Source organism: Corythoichthys intestinalis, chromosome 20 (genome assembly GCF_030265065.1).
Source record: "Corythoichthys intestinalis isolate RoL2023-P3 chromosome 20, ASM3026506v1, whole genome shotgun sequence".
NCBI lineage: Eukaryota > Metazoa > Chordata > Actinopteri > Syngnathiformes > Syngnathidae > Corythoichthys > Corythoichthys intestinalis.
In genome coordinates this window covers 31,730,140-31,749,774 of record NC_080414.1, presented here as the reverse complement: position 1 = coordinate 31,749,774, position 19,635 = coordinate 31,730,140, and the positions used below count along the sequence as shown (strand labels likewise).

Below are 19,635 nucleotides of genomic sequence, written 5' to 3'. Positions count from 1 at the left end.
AATGTGCCTCCATCAGAGGTGAGTAAATGAAGCCAAATGTATTGTTTATATACTTTGTTGATGAGACTTTGCTATTTACTAGGGTTGTTCCGATCAGGTTTTTTTTGTTCCCAAACCGATCCCGATCGTTTTAGTTTGAGTATCTGCCGATCCCGATATTTCCCGATTTTTTTTTCCTACCGATTCAATTCCAATCATTCCCGATAATTTTTCCCGATCATATACATTTTGGCAATGCATTAAGAAAAAAATGAATAAAACTGGGACGAATATATACATTCAACATACAGTACATAAGTACTGTATTTGTTTATTATGACAATAAATCCTCAAGATGGCATTTACGTTATTAACATTTTTTCTGTGAGAGGGTCCACGGATAGAAAGACTTTGTATATTGTGACTAAATATTGCCATGTAGTGTATTTATTGAGCTTTCAGTAAATGATACTGTAGCCATGCCCAAATACATGATGGGAAGTGGAACCATGACTGTGCGTAGTGCTACCAATTGATATATCTTCTCTGCGTTGGGAAGTAACATAAGGTGTTAAGAAAAAGATCAGTTGCTACCTTGCTTCCCCACATTGCTTCCCATGATATTTTTAATCGTTGGGAGAGGGATTGTAAGGCTTTAGCCAATTAAAAAAAGGCTCCAAAGGCAGCCAAAATTTACTCTACTCATTTTACGCTGCCTTTTATCTCTCTATATAGGTAAAACAGCGCCATTACAGATTGAGCGCGACAATGCGTGAGTGGATCGTGCAGTGCATGCATTAATTGCGTTAAATACATTTTTTTTTAAATTAATTACCGCCGTTATCGGGATAAATTTGAATAACCCTACCTTAAGCCTAAAGACTCTGGATGAGTGTAACATATTATATTTGTAATGTTAATTACAATTAGAAAACGATTTAATTAAAAAATATATATATACACGTATATTAAAAAAAGGCATGGCCGATATTTTTTTGCCGATTCCAATACTTTGAAAATGACGTGATCGGGATGCCGATCGATCGGGACATCTCTACTACTTACCATGGAGCGCTAAGCTGTTTAGCGATTATGCTAATCAGTGTCTTAAGTGTCCATTTGTATTGTGTTTTGGAGAAGCATATTCGCACTTGACTTATTGATGGATAGTAAAGTTGTCTCATTTCTTTTTATAAAGAAACCGCACACATAAATCCATTCATTTAACAGCTTAGGGTCTCTTTGCAGCACAAACTCCCATTCAAACTGTAAATTGTCATACAAGAGAGTGTGCTTTGAAATTGGATTTGGACTGTATTTATGAACAGCTACAGTATTTGATAAAGAAAACTGATTCATTACAGTCTGCCTGCTCCTTTTTCCAATTTGTTATTTAGCTTGTTTAAAGAAAATGAAATAGTCATTGACACAATTTATTTCAGCGCTTTGCTCACAAGAAAAAGAATGTCAGTCGGCAGCACTTTTTTAAATTTGAATGAACAGGACTTTTGTCTAATTTGTGTACTGAGAAACACTACAGTTAAGTCAAGAGGCTGAAATAAAATATTATTTTTTTAAGGAAATAGTCATCCATTTTGTCTTTACTGTTACTTACAACATGCCTAAAACTTCAAGTTTAATTGTGAACGTAATTTAAAAAAGTGACATTTATCAGATTACTCAATTTATCGTTTAATTAATTGTCCGATTAATCGATGATAAAAATAATCAATAGTTGCAGCCGTATTGCAAAGACAAACGTCTAACATCATGCAGCTAGAGTTAAATCTTTTCTAGACCACAACTCAGGCAATGTGACAGGAGTTAACAAAATCAGGCTGGATTGAAGGTGATTGTGTAAATTGATTGAGTAAAATGGTACCATTTATAGAGTTAAGTAATCAGTTCTAAATCCATTTAATTTACTGATACATTTAATATTTTTCTGGGTACATTTTCAAAAGTCTGCAATGTGACGAGTAGAGTAAATGAGGACAAAGTAAACTGCAAGAGAAATCTCTCGCCAATCCAAGCAAATGCAACAAAGTATAAAGATGATAAAGAAGGTGCTTGCCAAAAAAAAAAAAAAAAAAAAAAACCTCTGGATGTCAGCGGCAAATGATCATTACAGAACAATGGTAAACTGTAAGATTCTAATCAGAATGTTCACAATGCGGTTACCTTTACAGAAAACGCAAGACCTGATAACACACAATTTTTGGCTTATAACTATGCATTCACTGCCATGGAAGACAAAAATAAAATATTAGTCTGGCTTTGAGACCAAGTACTGTGACATGAATCAAATATTTTTTTTCTTAAGCACACAATTTGAGTCGGCATTAGTTCTGTGAGAACATCTGTGAAGCTCAACATTTGCGGGAGCCATGTGTGATATAGTTTATGGAGCTCATTCCCCACCAGCAGACACTAGTGTTGGGGCTGATGATTGACATTTATTTTTATGGTTTCACAGAAAAGTCAAACTCAGAAAATAATACATAAAAATCAATGTGGTGGCGAAACGGTTGTGATGTAAATGGTTTGGTTCCTTTCTCTCCTATACTTGCGCTAATGTTGTGCTTTGGCAAGCTTACACTCAAAGCTGTCACTATGAGGGTCTGAGTATGGAAGACTTACAGGACTACAGCTCAGCTATAAAGAAGAATAGGTGGATTAGAGGGGGTTCCTGCCACCTGGCAAGTGTGAGCCCTGAGTTGCTGCAGTTGAGCACCAATTGTGAGCTCCAAGCTTAACATGGAAGAGTCTCTAAACACTTGAGTCTCTACAACTGCACTGTCTCGCTGAACTGGCCCTTCCTCTGCTGAAACACAGGAAACTAAATGGATCAGACAGGAAGCCTGCATTATGTTGCCGGAGAAGCAACCACATCTGATACACCAACCCCCACAAAAGCAGAATTACATGGCATAGTTTATACAGTATTTAATCCAACCCTTAGAAAAGAGTGAAAGTGGAATCTAAGTAGTAGTTGTTTTTAGATTCATTACGAAATAAAAACTCAAGAGCCCTACACAAATAGCTGTGTGGACAAGAACTGCACCTCCTTCTTGAGACACGATCCATTTAGATAAAAACAAAAATGACGGCATGTCTGCAGTCTCAGACAAAAACAGCTGTGAAGTATTAATCAAGGGACCTTGACTTGATTTAGACTTTTTCATCAGAGCTACTAGTCCCCAACCTGTGCTGATTCTGTCACAAGGCAGGCTAAATAGTCTAAACCAGGGGTCCCCAACCTATTCCACTAAGGCACACTGTGGGTGCAGGATTTCATTCTTACCAAACAAGATGACAACACTTTTTCCCCAATCTGGTGTTTTACAAGTGCAATCAGTTGATTGCAGTCAGGTGTGGCTTGTTTTAGCAGAAGCCTCATTGGTTCAACTGTCTCTGCTGGATCGGCTGGAACAAAAACCAGGACCCACAGTGTGCCTTGAGGACTGGGTTGAAAACCCCTGGTCTAAACAGTGTGCAGTATACATACATGTGAGCATTTTTAAATGGGATCTAGCACGTGCCTGAGTAAAAGCAGCTACAGTGCAGAACACAAGCCAGCTAACAGTAGCCAAGATGTCATAAAGTACAGCAGCACCTCACAAAGTGTGCGCCTGCTCTGTTTGCCTTGACGCAAACAGCAACGTCCAAGTTTGGTGTTAATCTGAAGAGGCCCAGCTGTGGCCACCTCTGCTTGAACGGGCAGAAACTGCCATATCAATGAAAAGCAGATGTTTTTCATTAGGCCCCAGGCTTGACACTTGAATTTGAAGGCCTCTATTTCCGCTAGAACAGGAGATTAAGAATTCTGCAGATCAGGAACAGTAAGCACTCCACGGTTATCTTAGTCCTCTTGGGATCAGCAAATACCTGTCAACTTTCATTTTTCAGGACATGTTTAGAGGTTTCTAACTGAACATGATTTACTACAACAGCACGTCGGCACCACTGGGAAGCGTATAGGTAACAGAGTGACCTACAAGCTTATAATTAGTGCTACAACAGCTCGTGTAATTCGATTAGAAAAAAAAAGCTTCGAATCAAATTTTGCTGCTTCAAGGATTCGTTTAATTAGAGTGCCGTTGTAATGATGTGTTTGCATTTAGTTTTACTGATTCGGGTAGATACACTGCCCTCTAGTGGAAAATGTGAATATGACATAACTCATATAACATGGCTAGATCCAGCTGCTCCCTGTTAAGACCAACATAAGGTTGTAAGTTTTTGTTTGAGATAGTATGATTTAGTGCTGCAACGATTAATCGATTAACTCGAGTATTCGATTAGAAAAAAAGATTCGAATTAAATTTTGCTGATTCGAGAATTCGTTTAATTAAAGTTGCGTTGTAATGGTTTATTTAGAAAGTGTTTGCATTCAGTTTTATTGATTTGGGTGGATACACTGCCCTCTAGTCTGCCTCATTTCACATGGCTGAATCCAGCGGCTCCATGTTAAGACCAACATGTTTTTTTTTATATATGCATTCGTAATTTAGTTATAGGTATATTTAGCCGTTTTTTGTGGGAATATGTGTCTGAATCATTTCTTAAGAGCATTGTAAAAAAAAAAAAAAAGTTTGCGTTTTATAGCATTTAAGCTAATGGAATTTGGCTATGTAATTTAGCCGATTGTTCTTTTGTTATACCTAGATCCTTATTTTTTTTTTTTTTTATATTGTTTGAGGCTCAGCTCAGGTATTTTAATTTTTCGTGTTCCTTATCCGATTACTTGATTATTCGAACTAAGTAGTTCATCGATTAATCGACTACTAAAATAATCGATAGCTGCAGCTCTTGTATGATTGTATATGCATTCATAATTTAGTTAAGAGGTATATTTGGCAGTTTTTTCTAGGAATATGTGTTTGAACAATATGTTAAGAGCATTGTGAAAAAAAAAAAAAAAAAACATTAAAATTTTATACCATTTAAGCTAGCGGACTTTTGTTATGTAAGTTAGCCAATTGTTCTTTTGATGTACTTCGATCCTCTTTTATTTTTATTTTTTTTACACCGTTTGAGGCTAAGCTCAGGTATTTTAATTATTGCTCCTGTGAAATGAAAGTGCAATTCTCCATAGTTTGAAAACACTGGGGAATTTTATTTTGTATTACCATTTAATGCTCTTTTGAAAGTGCAATCTTACAAGCCTTTGTTTTACATCTCCTAAAATTCTGCGACATATTAAACGTTCCTAAGCCAATTACTCGATTATTTGAACTAACTAATTGATAGATTAATCGATTACTTAAATAATCGATAGCTGCAGCCCTACCTGTAATTAGACAAAGAGCAAGCATACAAACTTGGTGTCCCTGCTGCTTTTATGTCACAACAAGTTAGGATGCAGTTGTGGTCACAATTGTGTGAATTAAAGATCTCAATTGCCCGATTAGTGATGCATGCATGGTATTTTCATTCTTCTTTTATCTACAATATGTGCGATTGTTTATCTGATTGTGACTGAATGGTTATTGTTGAGAATTGAGTGTCAAAAAGACCCATTCACAAAGGCAGAACACAGTTTGCATTCTTCATTATGTCACTGCTTCCAGTCACCCTATGAACTTTTAACAGCGTCTCTCTTTTCCTCGGAAACGTCATGTTTCCATGTTACATTTTAGGATATGGTTTAAATTGGGGCTTGGGGACATGGCGAGATCGGAGATAGAAAAAGAAAAAAAAAAGAGGTCTACCTCAGTGATCAGCCATGACATATTTAAAATCGATCAAACATGATGGAAATGCTGCCTGGCTCTAGTTTAGCTGATAGCAAACAGTACCTCAAAATGGATCCAATGTTGATGATATGCATGCACTTTATTACTGTGCACTCCTCTTGAGATAAACTGTAAAACTAAACACGCACACACATTTTGCATTCCAAATTGTGGAATATGTGTGTATGTTTTATATTTGAACATTAGGCCAGTTGAATAAGAGCTGTATTTTTCCGTTGAAATCATCAGGTTATCTGAATTCTTGGAATTAGTTGTCTCCTTAGTGATGAAGGCAACATTTCTGGGCAAACTATTTATTATTAAAATGGTAAGAAAAACCAAATAAACATTCCTGTTCCCTCTTACAGATCAGGCTGTGAAAATAAACACATTCTGCTACTATTTTTCCCTCCAACATAACTTTAGCTTCATTTTCATTGGAGACCACTGCAAGCAGGTCAGCTTTCACTACTCCTTGGAGGGTCTTTTAAGGTTGTTTTTAGAAGCAGACGCCACCACCTAAAAGACATCCAAACTAAATGCAGAGAGGAAAAAGATGGAGAAGGCTAAAGTGTTGGCTAAATAGAGTTTGAGGGGTATGAAACCAATAGCAAAGACACACCCAATAATCCAGCTACCACATTTGTCAGTCTAAAAATTGAATCTGATCATAAAATGTTTGTACTTTCATTGCCAACCCTCCCAGTTCAGATGGATTGGGTGTGGACTATTGACAAATTATTAATTTAAATTCACAGCAGAAAGATGAAAAGAGACACTTGATGGATTTCTATTATTGTTTGTGGCATTGACAGTGTTAAGCACAAACAGAATTCATAAATGATGTACACCAGATTAGAGGTTGACCGATATATCAACAAGTTCTATAAGATGCTGGTGACATAACCCGAATTTCAACATAAATCGGAATTAACCCTTTAAATACCCCTACATCTCAAAATAACTATCCAAAAAGTCCCAAAGTATTGTATTTTGTTTAATGATGGATGATACACTGCCCTCTGGTGGCAGCGTTGGGTCTAGCTTGACTGTCGCCTTGTATGACTGAAGAGCAGACTCAGATGTCTGACATGGATAAAGGGTAGCTGCGCTCTGGTTTGGCTCACATCACGCTGTAAGTTGTTTCAGCTAATATATGTTTGTGCATGCATTTGTAATTAAGTTCAGAGCTACAGTTTGTAAAGTTATGTGTGAGTGAGTGATTTGCTATGGAAATTGTAAATACGTCAGCATTCGAAGCATTTAAGCTAGCGGACTTTTGTTAGAGAAATTAGGCTATTTTAATGCACTAAATTTACATATTAATCAGACTAGATGGACATTTTAACACAATGTTTTGTGTCATTTTTTATTGTTAAAATGTGTTACTTTGAACATAAGTTTACATATGTGTGTTACAGCTTTACAAATTGACAAAAGTGATGGAAGTCAAAACCATCAAAAAGCACAATTGCCTTGTTTGCTTTCTGTAAAGCTAAAATACTTCATGTTTAGTGAGGACAGAACAAGTCATATTAATAAAGTAAAGTAAAAAAATGAGATACTGTGTGATACAATAATTTCCTCTTTATGCGACAAAAAAATGAAAACTACTTCGAGGATTTTGATCAGGCATCCGTGTGAGCAACTCTGGTCACCGCTGACTGACGGTAGGACCCCTAGCCCGCTACAGAAAACTTCAGGCTTGCCTGTTCTGTATATATTGTATTTTTTATCTATTTTGCATGAGAGAGTATACAGTGTTGCTTTTGCCTTTTAAGGTGTTTACTGAGTGATCCTTACACTCTAAATGTAACTCAAAGCGTTAGCGTAGCATTTGCGTTACCATTAGCTTTAGCATCGCGAGCATCCTCATTAACTCTCACTCTCATTTGTTTACATCAGCGTGACGTCATAATGGGTTTAATTATTTGAAAATAATGTACTGTTCTTGCTGAGTGTGTACAATCATAAATAGAAGTGTTCCATTCATTGGTTTGGTAGCACTTGACCAAATTAATCCTTTAAGTGTCAGGTCATCATTGTGAAATTGAAGCTGTTGAAGCGTTTTTTTTTTTAAATTGCCTTTCAGAATCTACGTGCTTTTAAAAGAAAGTATCTGCCTCAAATATATTGGCTTACAAAATCGGATCTGGATATTGCCAATCGGCTGAAAATTTCTTTAGATATCGGCATTTGAAAATCCCATGTAGGTCACCTCTGCACTGGATTATAAGAAGCACTGTTAATTTTGGAGGAGAATTAAAGATATTAAGATTGCCTTATGGTCTAAAAAATACAGTACAGTACTACTTTTAGAAGATTAGGACGTAAATTATGATGTCCGACAGTGAAAGATTGAGTTTTTAAACAAGGGTTTGCGTATCCATAAATAGTTTCAGAGGGAAAAATCAGCTTTGTTTGTTGATAAACTGTTGTTTACTCTCTAATACATAGCAATTCTACTTTAATCACCAATGGCGTACCGCACGCAGGCTATTTTTAGACCGTGACGTCGCATCGTAAAGCGGAAGTAAAGCCGAAGTGGGACATTATAGACCCGCCCTCGCATAGACACAACATAATTTGTGCTACTTTTCTCCGGTAATCTTTCAAAAACGAACATGCCGATCACGCATTGCTTTTTCTGGAAATTGTAGAAACGACTTTAGACATTACGACACATGAAGGATGTTTTCTTCATACGTTTCCGGAAACCAAAAACTCAGGAGGAAAAAAAATGTGAAGACTGAATCAACTTGCGCGGACTTTAACACCAGCTCGGTGAATCCATTCACATTTCATATGCAGTAAACATTATGTTGGGTTGGCATAGTCTTTCAGAGGACAAAGAGGTAAGCTATTTTTATATTTTTAACTTATTTTTTTAGCGTAACGTTGTGCCGTACTGCTTCTGTCTGACAATGAATGACCTGAAAAGAATTACAATGGTATCTGACTGCCACTGTTACAGTTTCTGTTATAAATATATATATATATATATATATATTTTTTAAAAAAAACTTTAGTAAGGGGGAAAGTGTAAATAAATTATAGAATTAAGATGTGTTATCAATGAAAAAATTAAAAGTGTTCGTTGGCTGTCACTGAGTAGCATTTGCGATCGCTACACAAAGTTAACTAAATTACCCCCAAGAACGGTAAGAGACGTAGGACAACCAGAGGATATATAAGAAAGACAGGGCTGATGGTAAAGGATAGCTTGTTGAAACAGGAGAATGTCATTGTCAGTCGCGTCGATAAAAAAGCTAAAGCTATGCTTAGGTTGGCTCGTTTTTTTCGTCTTTTTCAGCCTTCGACACACAAGCCATCTCTTTAACTGAACATTTTTATGTTCTTCCACATCTTTGCCAGTGAATTTGGCACCAGGCACATCATTTTCGGAGAGAATTGGTAGGTTTAGCTCTGTAAACATCTCCTTCGTACACGATTTCCATTCATTTCCTATTAGGAACAAATGGTTGTTTGTCCCTACTTAGCAACAGTAGCAAATGTCATGAATAGTAATGAGCGGAAGTGACGTGTTGCTTGCGGTACGCCATTGTAGGCCTGCATTTTTTCTGTGATGGTGTGCAACACAAATAGCTGTAACACAGAGCCAAACTTGAATCCATGACTGTACTAAATCAGGAATCACAAGTCACCTTTTAGTCTCAACCTTTCATGTTTTCTGAAATGACTCAAATCATCTAAGTGAGTTCGATAACTTTTGTAGGTGACTCAGATAAACCAGAAATTACCACGGTAGTGTCACAACAGGGCTATCGCACACATTCATCACTTCTGTCACAGGGAAACGAGAAAAGGCCAGAGGGTACACATTCCTTGCCCCCGTCTCATGGGGACAAGTTCACACATAAGGTGTATGCCACACACGGGAATTGTCACATGTCCACTAGAAAAGCTTGAGTGTGGTTCAGGGTGGGGATGCCCATAAATCAGGTAGGAGCCTGGAACCTGTGGCGGCAGCTGTTCACTAGGAACTTAAGGTCGCAACCATTTAGGTGACAGCTCTAACATTATTCTTAGTGCTGGACCGGTCCCCGTATGTCCTTCCTTCCCCACCAATTAAGCTTCCTTACTGTCACCGCCCCTCCTTCCATGTCTCAATCTAACATCCCCCTGCGTTCCCTATGTAACCTCCTCCCATCCCGCCTCCATTACCTTGATTAAACTGGCTGCGTACTCAGCGACTGTTTATAGGTCCTTTATCCTCCTGTTCTCCTTGTGTGGACCTCTCATCCAATGAATCTGCAGCCTGACATTTAGTCAAGGCGCTGGCAAAAATAAAACAGCAAGGTCTGTTGATTTTCTAGAACTTGTATATATTGAATGAATTAGGGATGCAGCTAGCAATTATTTAAATCATCAATTAATCTATCATTTAGTTCAAATAATCGAGTAATCGGATTAGGAACATTTAGGGCATTGCAGAATAAATTTTAGGAGATGTAAAACAAAGGTTTGCTCAGATTGCACTTTCAAAAGAGCATTCGAACTATGCAGGATTACACTTTCATTTTACAATTGCAATAAATGCATTTAAAAAATAAAATACCTGAGTTTAGCCTTAAACAGTATTAAAAAAATTAGGATTGAAGTACAACAAAAGACCAACTGGCATAGCAAAATGTCCACTGGCTTAAATGCTATAAACATATAACATATCATTCAAATACATATCCCACAAAAAAAACTGCTAAACCTACCTCTAAACTAAATTACGAATGCATAAACAATCATATGAGCTCAAACAAAAACTTACAACCATATGTTGGTCTTAACAGGGAGCAGCTGGATCCATGAGTTATGTTATATTCATTATTGGCACTAGAGGGCAATGTATCCACACAAATCAATAAAACTAAGGGGCTGTTTACATGGTGATGCTGCGACACCAAGACACAAAAATTGTGTTGCAGAATGGCCTCGCCTTTGCATGGTAACAGCGAAAACGGAAGGCGAAGACGCAAACTTTAGATTCCGGGCTCCTAAGTGGAAGGATTTGACTGTGGGAATTTGCCAATGACGTTAGCACTCGCACACGTCAGTTCGGGCATACACAGTTGCTGCTAGTAAACATTCAAAACAGCAAACACGGTGGAACCCTGACTTTAATTTACTGTTTTTTATAATATTTTTCATTCAAATATATTTTATTTTCTCTTTTTTGTGCCTTTTGAAGCAAAAGAGAAAAAAACGCATGGACGCCATTGCTTCGAGTTTTTTTTTTTTTTTTTTTTAATAAACAAGCAATGTTAGACAATCATTTAAACTTGTAAATAACAGCAAACTGACAATAAAAACGATAGAAAAATTAAATATACAGAAAAACGGAGAATAAAACTGCAAAATAAAATGGGGGGGTGAAAAAATAAATAATAAAAAAAATTTCATCACTTGGAGTGGGCGTGTATATTGTCTTCCAGGCTGAGGAGGAAGTACATCATCGGCTGTCGCCTTGTCAAACTGCACTGCCCTCTACACCCTGGCATGAATACAACATCATTTGCACGCAGAATTGCGACGTTGTTCGAATGGAGACGGAACCAAGTCGGAACCATATAAATGCAAACATGAAATTTGTCGTATTCTTGGAGCGTCACCATGTAAACGGCTCCTTAATGCAACCATTCTCAAAACAAATCATTACAATGCTAATCTAATTAAATAAATCCTCAAAGCAGCTAAATTGTATTCAAAGCTTTTTTCTCATCAAATATTTCTAGTTAATTGATTATTCGTTGCAGCACTAGAATAAATCCCTCTCAAGTCATTATGGACTAAAGTAGAATCAAGGCTGCGACACAGTTGCTAGCTCAAGTCATCCTTGAACAAAGGATCAGTGGTTTGATTCCTGGCCTCAACTGCCCACTGTTGAACGATCCTTGGGTAAAATGCTGAACCCTAATTTGACCCTAGTGGACTGGCATTGCCTTGTATGGCAGGATCACTATTAGTGCATCAATGCAAGCTGATGTATTGTGCTTACGGCACAGTAAAAACATGTATCGATAAATGCACTATATCAGTATTTATATTTGGAGAAGCTCTAATTTCGTTCTACAACTTTTTGTGAAATGACAACAAAGGGCAATGTGATTGACAAGAATGTGATATTGAGCATGTAAGCATTTATTTACCTGAGCCCAGTAGATGATTTATTTCAGGCATTTTTGTCTAAACAGCAGCATCCCCTGCTGTCAAGTCACCTCTGAATCATTTATACTGAGCGTTTGAGAAGCGGGAAGCGCTTCCAATTGTCCACAGAGGGAAAAGCGAACACAACTGTTGCATCTGTTTCACCAGTAAATGATGGCGAGCCTATCGATGAAATCATTAACTAGGCTATGATGTTGATCACATAACAAAACAAAAATACTTAAGGTAGCCATGAAATTATTCATCTTGTAACTTTAAAACTATAAATGGTCTACTGATATTGTTTATAATTTTTAGTACTGTTTAAAATAAATAAATAAATAAATAAATAAAATGTCAACTTATAGTAGAAAAGACAAACTGCCCACGTTATCAACCCCAAAATTCAACAATAAAACAACGTTTTAATAATTATTTTTATAACCACACAAGGTCAACGAATCAATTGTTTACCTTTGCAATAAAGTGGTATTTCCGAAAGATCTCCCTGAAGATAGCAGTCCTTTCTCTGATGAACCGCCACAGCAGCGGCGGTGTTACTCACCGCCCAGCTGGCACTGGACCACTTTATCCACAAAAAACAAAAAGAAAAAAAAGATACTAACTATACCTTGCAGCAGATTACCACTGCTCCAATCCACCTAAAATATGTTAATGGTTTTTACTTCAAAACAAAACGTGAAATAAAATGGAATAAGATCCCGGGAGTGAGCGCCTGTTCAGTTTTTGGTACGGTAAGCGGAGAAGCTGACACGAAGCTCTACCCTCCTGCTCCAACCACACTGCTCTTGGAATCACAGGAAAATCAAGCCACTTTTGGACGTCTTACTTCCTGCTGTATCATAAAATAAAGTTATAAACAATCTGTCAACCTTTATAATTTCACATAATTCCCCCAAGGGATTTGTACAATTAAATTGAAACGCACTGTTTAACAAGAAATCAAAATGTTGGTCTCGTTTTAAGTCAGTTTATGAACATTTTACATGTATGACGTTTTATTTTGAAAGATTGTAGTCAGGATTCCTGTTTAGCTTTGCCTCACTTTTGTGAGCACTGTATGCATATTTCTACCCACTTCTACGTCACTCCAGTATTTAGAGAATTAACATAAACAAAAACTATTTTAAATACACCTCATGAATATTCTATTGTATTTGACGCAATACCAGAGGTAAAATAAACAAAAGCTATTTTAAATACACCTAGTGAATATTTTATTGTGTTTGATACAATACCAGAGGGCTCTCGAATATTTCTATATTTTCCACAAGGTAGAAATTGTAACATTCCAATATTTTATCCAAATTGTCTGTTCATTGGTTATCAATGTATATTATAAGCTTCAGAGCATCAAACCATTGTTTCAGAGGACTTCTTCCAAACCTGCAGCAATTTATTATTGGAATAATTTATACGAAAATATTGGATGCCATTGCAAACATAATTGGCTTTAATCTAGATAATATCTATCAAAAAATAAAGTTAAAGAAATCACACTCAAAATACTTTACAGGTGTTATTCTGTCAAGACAACAACGGTAAAATTTAAAATTATTATTATTATTATTATTATTATTATTATTTTTTTTTTTTTTTTTTTTTTGTGCAAATGCAGAGGAAACTGTTTCCCATCTTTTTTGGGAGTGTACTGTCACATTTTTTGGGGTTGACTTGAACAATTTTATCAACTCCAAAGAAGAGCCGGACGGTATACCAAAAATTTACCATTACCAAAATTCTTCACGATGACCGACGTCATTTTGATCATGTCAGTAAATTCAATAATTTAATAAAACAAGAAAATATAGTCTTTTCATTCCGCTTTGACTCTGTGTTGTTCAGCTATGTTCGTTCCCCTTTAAGAAAGCAGTCAGTGTGCTTACGTACTGTATGAAGTCACGTGGTTATCAGGAAGTCCAACAAACAGAAGCTCGGCTTTTCAGTGCGTTTTTACTGGTAGACAGGCCAAAGGCTAACGCTAGCGGATAACGCTACAAATAAACAAGATGGAGTCAGGTAGCGGCTCTAACCTTGTCGAAACAGCTGAACTTAATGAGTGGATTGGGCACGGACTGATCTAGCAATCAGTATGTCGCGTTATTTTGTATCTGTGTGTGTGTGTGTGATTTCTCTGATAGCTTTTAAAAAGGTAAAGCATTCAGCATAAAATGCAATACAACAGTGAAACCTATAATATGACCATTTAAGGGCCACAGCTATTTTTCTGTATGTGCTTGCTTTATTGTGTGTCATTACTGCCATCATAAAATCTTAAATCACAGGTGTCAAACCGATTCCAGAAAGGGCTTAGTGGGTGCTGGATTTTGTTCCAACCGATAACGCGCAGAGAGTTTAACCAATGAACTTCCTGCTGAAACAAGCAGCACCTGACAAAGTTTAACTGATTACACATGTAAAAGATCTAATTGGTGAAAAGGTGTCCTCTTCATTGGTTGGAAAGCAAACCTGCACCCACTAAGCCCTTTCTGGAATCGGTTTGACACCTGTGTCTTAAATGTTTCATTGGCATAAGACAGTGGTCTCAAACCGGTCCTCAAAGGGCCGCAGGGGGTACTGGATTTCATTCCAACCAAACGAGACAAATACCTTTTCACCAATCTGGTTTCTTACAAGTGTAATCAGTTGATTGCAATCAGGTGCTGCTTATGTTAGTAGAAACCTCATTGGTTGAACTGTTTGTGCTGGATCTGTTGGAACAAAAACCAGGACCCACTGCGGCCCTTTGTGGAGTCGGTTTGAGACCGCTGGCATAAGAGCAATATAGCTATAATGTGTGTGTCTGTGTGGGCGGTGAATGTATTAAAAATCCTCTGGGGCAAAAAAACCTGAAACCTTTAAGTAAACACTTGAGTAATTATGTCACAGCAGCCATTAACAATAAGTTGTCTGTTTGAAGTGTACTGTTTACGCTGTAAGTCATTTGTTACAATGACATATTTGCACCGTTGTCGTATTGATTTTTATAATTTTGTACATTGTTTAAGTCATACAAGCTGTTATAAATATCCGTACTTGATTTCTTATTGTTTACAATACATTTTTATGTACTTAATGTTTAGACTGCATGTACAATTGTTAAATATGTTAAATTGAAAGCTGGTAAATAAATCAATGATTCACGGTTAATTTATATTTCATGCATTGATTCAGATTTTCAAATTATATAATGGTCCGCTTTGGCAAATTTATCGTCATTTATTGTTATCGAGGTAAATATGCTCAATTTACCGTGATACGTCATATCGCCCAGCCCTACTCCAAAGTTGAGCCCTCATCAAAAATAGTTTTTGGACAGACAGTATTTTGTTTGGCCTATCAAAACCTGAAAAACTAGAAATATATGTTATAAATCTTACCTTAATTTTGGTAAAATTCCACCTTCATTGTGTAAAATATGTAAACCAAAGACCAAATTTTTATGTTTTTAGAAAAAAAGAAAAAAAAATTATACTTGGACGATTTAAGTTTGTCTTTGCTTTGTTTCTCTTGCAATGAGGACCAGTAGATTTTGCAAACAATACAGCTTGTGTTGAAAAATAATCCCTTTTATTTATTTTCTCATTTTATGTTTTTTTGTTTGTGTTGAAAAATAACCCTTTTATTTATTTTCTAATGTTATGTTTTTTGTTTGTTTGTTTGTTTGTGTGTGTTTTATTTGTTTGTGCGTGCTGACTGTATGTGAATCGTTAGCCCCATGTTTATATTTGTATTTGTTGTGAATTTGGTGCCACAGCCAGAAATTAAATATGTGAAAGCGGTGACTAGAAAATACAGTGCTACAAAGTTTGATGAGTCAAAATTCATGGAGGTGACTCGTTTGAAAAAAAAAAACTAGCCAAGGTTATAGTGCTCATGCTTCAGTAATTGACCCTCCTACTAAAAGCCGTAAGATGATTAACTTATGTGTCAGCTAACCTACTTAGGAGACAATGGTGTTAGGAAGAAACAAAACATAACGGGTTCTTACTGAACGTGTGAGATTTAAGTAGCTAAAATCATCATGTTAAATAATGTAAGGTTAGTGCATTATTTGGTGCACTTCTGTACAATTTTTTTGTAACAGCAATGAAATACATTCATTTCAATGAATGAATCAAAAAATGTTACACCGGGTTATAATTTTGCATAGGATTTCACCAAGGGCGTACGTTTGCATTGGGACGGTAGGGACATAACACTACCAACTTTTCATGATGGTCAAACTGTCCCCACCAACTGTTTAGATGTTCCTTTATGTTGTAATAATAGAATAGACCCTACCTAGAATAGACCCTACCATTATTAAGTGAAATATTTTCAGACTTACATTTATCCCTCTTCATTTGCTGAATGTGCGGGTCCATCTTTTTTTCCCTCAAAAACACATTTGATTGGCTGATGACTTGCCCAACACACACTCACATGCATACAGCATCGACAGATTCACGTCAACAACATGCCGCCGCCTCCACCCTGTTTGAAGAAGAGGGATGTTTGAATTTTTTTTAGGGGGGGGGCAGCAGCAGCCACTGTAAGTAATGTAAATATATGTCAATGTTTTGGAGGTGGGGGAAAAACCTTTAAATTTGCTACTGAAATTTCGACCTGCATCAAAGTTAGCATAACATTAAACTGTGTGAACTTGCTAACCTGCTTGCCAGCCTCCACAAGGAACAACAAAGTCAAGTTAGCCGTCCCCCATTTTGATCATTGTTTGCATTAAGGTAATGCAACACGGTGGCTTCAGAGTGCAAGTCCCTTTAATAATAATAATAATAAAAAACAAATGGGGAGCTATCTAAGAATGGGTCCACTTCAGGGGGACAATGAAATCAGTGGCGCCACCAGGGGGTGGCCACGGCCACCCCTATAAATTGGTTGGCCACCCCACTGGCCACCCCGCTTGCCAGTATATCGTTAGATTGTTGTAGCATCAGTTATGCATTTCATCCTAAATGAATGCATTTATTTTCTTTTGTTAAATGTAGGGCTGTCTAATTTATCGCGTTAACGGGCGGTAATTAATTTTTTTTAATGACGTGAAAATATTTTTCGCAATTAAGGCATTCGCGGTACGACGCACTCACGCATTGCCGCAAACAGCCTACAATGGTGCCATTTTACTTATATACAGAGATAAGAGGCAGTGTCAAGGGAGTGGAGTAAGATACAATCATTCATTGAGGTTGTGCTTTTAATTTGCAAAGCTTTGTCATCTCTCCCACAGTAACTATAAATATTGTGGGAAGCGACGTGGGGACGAATGACAGGAGTTGATCTTTTTCTTAACACCCTGTAGTATACCCAACACAGAATATAAAGCATTTGCAGCCACCACACGCAGTCATGGTTGCACCACTTCCCATCGTGCATTTGGGCAGAACAGTTAAGTCGCTACAGTATCATTTACGGAAAGCTCAACAAATAGACTAGATGGCAATATTTAGTCACAATATACAAAACAAACTCACATTTATCCTTTAAGAATCACTTTCTATCCGTGGATCACTTTAACAGAAAGAATGTTAATAATGTTAATGCCATCTTGTGGATTTATTGTTATAATAAACAAATACAGTACCTATGTACAGTATGTTGAATGTCTTGTCTTATCTTTCCATTCCAACAATAATTTACAGAAAAATGTGGCATATTTTAGAGATGGTTTGAAATGTGATTAATTACAATTAATAAATTTTTAAGCTGTGATTAACTCGATTAAAAATTTTAATCGTTTGACAGCCCTAGTTAAATGTACACCTTATGCCTAATATATACGTAACACATTAAAAACAGAATTGTTGTGGGACTCAAAATGTTGACTGGACAGTTATGGACTATGCACATTAAATCATTAGTTTAATCAAATATTACACAATACACCAAAGTATACCAGTAGCCGTGTCCTTAAGTCTTTCTGATAATTTTCCCCTGACCTTTTTACTGCAATAATATAATGAAAACCTGAAATTATGGCTTTTAGTGTTGGCCACCCCAAGATTTTAAGTGGCCCCATCTGGCCACCCCTATGAAAAATTTCTGGAGGCGCCACTGAATGAAATGAACATGAACGGACATGAAAAAAAATATCTGTGTACTGAAACCACACATCAGAATTTCATGAGTATTTTGGTTGGAGTCTTGGGATAGTCTAGAATGCATCATATGTAGATCGGTCCTTGGATATCTCAATTTTTTTTTCATTCATTTTGTTCTTGTTCCCAAATCACTTTTATATGACAACACTTTTGTTTGAGTCTTGGAGTGTTTCAGTGTCACCCCGGAAGTGGACCCAAGGTCGTAAGTTTGGTCTCAATATTGGTAGGGACGATATAACAGCATAACCTGGATGTATGCGGGAATACAGGAATACAAACCTTTAATAGTCATTGACACACAGACATGACAACGAAATTACCTTCAACCAGTGAGCATCGGGCCGCTGCAAATGAACCGCGCCACCAGCTACAGTATCTCTCTCTTCTTCAGAAATGATAGAGCAGTTGCAGGCAGGCAAGTTACAGTGAACACATATATATCATACAACATAGCAGGGATATGACATGACACACGGATCACGTGCAGGAATGTTTTATACGACAATAAGGAACTTCCCAGTCATGGCTGGTAGGAGGGGCAGTGATACTTTGAAATGTACACTTTTTGCTCGGCCGGGACATTTATAAGACCAAACAGATTGGGCAAATGGGGTTCAGGGCTAAATTTCCCACGAATATGAACCTAATTAACTGATAGGCTGGGTGACTAGTGCAAAATATCTGTATTGACCGATACGAACTTTCACGTTTTTTGGTTTAGGTGATACACAGTTCGATTCAAACCTATAAAAGAAACATTTTGAAAACTTCCATTATAAATATCTGGATGTCATTGGCAAATTTAAATTGCAATATTTGAAAAAAAGTTGGTGGAGACAATTTGAGTATCCTGAAACGTTGGTAATGTAATTTCCTTACAGTCCCTATTCAAACCTACGCCCTTGAGTGGACCCATTCTTGGATAGCTCCACATTTTTTAATAAAGGGATTTGCACTTCAAAATGTTTCTTTTTTTCTTTTCTTCTAGTTTTTGAAAACAAAGGTTTGAATGGAACTTTGCATCACCTGAACCAATGCACATGAAAGTTAGTATAAGTCATTACAGATTTATTTTTGCATAGATCATTTAGCCTATCAATTAGTTAGGTTCATATTTGTGAGAAATGTAGCCCTGACCCTCATTCACCCAACGTTTGGTCTTATTAATGTCCCGTCCCTAGCAAAATGTGTAGATGCAGGTCATGCTGTCATATAGTCTCTACCAACATTGAGACCAAACCTACACCCTTGGATTTGACAGCAATAATCAAGCAGAAGCATTTTTTAACCATTTCTTGTATGCCTGGTATGCCTGTAGTGGGAAAAACAGTTTACTAATAAGTAAACCATTTCTTGTATGCCTGGTGTACCTGTAGTGGGAAAAACAGTTTACTAATAAGTATTATTGTTTTATAAGGTATGTATATTAGTGAACTCAGTTTACTAATTAGGACATAGAAGTTTATACTGGCCTTTGGCTAGATATCAAGGATACCAAATAAATGCTAAATGACTTTTCATTTGTAAGACTGGCTTGGCCCTGATATCATTTACAGTTAAAAATAATTTAGAACATGTTTGTTTGAAGGGGGGATTTATATATATATATATATATATATATATATATATATATA

The 19,635-nt window shown here is 36.7% G+C and overlaps 1 protein-coding gene across 3 annotated transcripts in view; it reads right to left on the bottom strand.

Moving 5' to 3' along the window:
* Positions 1-12,667, bottom strand: part of itgb1a (integrin, beta 1a) — a 69,600-nt gene extending 56,933 nt beyond the window's left edge. For all 3 annotated transcript variants that reach the window (XM_057824290.1, XM_057824288.1, XM_057824291.1), the window contains exon 1: positions 12,354-12,667. The gene's annotated coding sequence lies outside the window, so the exon portion shown is untranslated. The remainder of the gene's footprint in view (positions 1-12,353) is intronic.
* Positions 12,668-19,635: the final 6,968 nt, after the last annotated feature.